Source organism: Globicephala melas, chromosome 2 (genome assembly GCF_963455315.2).
Source record: "Globicephala melas chromosome 2, mGloMel1.2, whole genome shotgun sequence".
Taxonomy (NCBI): Eukaryota; Metazoa; Chordata; class Mammalia; order Artiodactyla; family Delphinidae; genus Globicephala; species Globicephala melas.
Window position 1 is genome coordinate 53638617 of NC_083315.2, and position 1462 is coordinate 53640078.

Genomic DNA, 1462 nt, shown 5'->3' on the forward strand with positions numbered 1-1462 from the left:
CAGCACTTGTAAGGTCTGATTCCATTTTTCTTCTTGAATCTCTATTTCCTGGTCTTCTAGGAGCCACAGTCCTTGAAAGCCCGCCGGCCTCCTTTCACCAATCTGTCATGTATCTCAGTGGCTTTCTGATTTCCTCTGTTTTTGAAATGTGGAAATTCCACTACAGTACAACTAGGTATGGATTTGTCTTTATTCATTCTGTTCAGGACTAAGTGAGTTCTTTTTTCAATATTCTCTTTCTATGATCTCAATTCTGTCCTTCCCAGGTCTCTTTTAGGTCTTAAATCTGGGTCTTGGTAGGCAAATTCTCCCATTTGTGTTCTCTACTGACTCTCCTTCATATAATTCATTTCCTGCTACAGTTTGTCACTGTTTTACTATGAGCGCATACTCAGTGGAGACAGTGCTCTGTAGAGGTGCACGCTGGAGCACAGAAGATTTCTTCAGGATTGTTTTGTGTTCACTCTGCTGCAGCCTCACAGGTTTCACCTCCACCTTCAATACCACCACTGCCTTTACCTCCACCCCTGCCAAGCCCACCACCTCCATCACCGCCACCTCCACCAATACCTCCACTTCCACCAAACCACCACCACCTCTACCACTACAACCACAAACACTTCAAACACCACCACTTTCATCAACATCTCCACCACCAGTACTACCATTTCCACCATCACCACCACCCAAACATTTCACCTTGTATGACTGCAAAGAAAACTCCTGAGATTCAGTAAGTTGTGTGACATGAGAAACCTTTGTATACCTGTTAAGGAGTATGACAAGCAACATGGTGCTAGGTCAGAAATTGACAGAACTATGACTGATGGTAAGACACAGTCCTGAGCAATGAGGACAAGAAAAACAGCAACTAGATTAGGGGTGAAGGGAATACTCAGTAGGGGCTTTCTCGAGGTGAATTTCAGTGGTACAAGGCCAGTAATATTTGATATAATCTTGACTGAGTAAAAGAAAAAATAATGGATAGAGATATATATGCTTCTGTAAGATGGTGTTAAGCTGGAACTGCTTTTTTCTTAGTTCCAGCTGAAGAAAATAGAATAAAATGGCAAATAGCCTTATAACCTAGACCGAGGTGCTAAAGCACCAATGCTGAATTTACTAAGTGATTTTAAAATCAGTTCTGCTAGCAGGAATCCTTCACCCTTCTCTTGGCTATGAGTGACTACAACTAAATGGAGAGAGAGAGAGAGCATTCCCATGAGGATGCTGGGATGCTTCTCTCTATCCCATGGTGACAGAAAGAAGTTTCATCTCCCTTATCTTTTTCCATGTGAGAGGTGCTTGGCATCAAGGAGAGCACATGGATAGAATATGTCTTCTGGTGTCTGGGAGAAAAGGGCTTATACAGGAAAGAGACTGTGCCTTCAAAAACCTGAGACCAGAGAGAGAGAGAGGTTTCTTATTTATTTATTTGGCTACACTGTGCAGGGATCTTAGT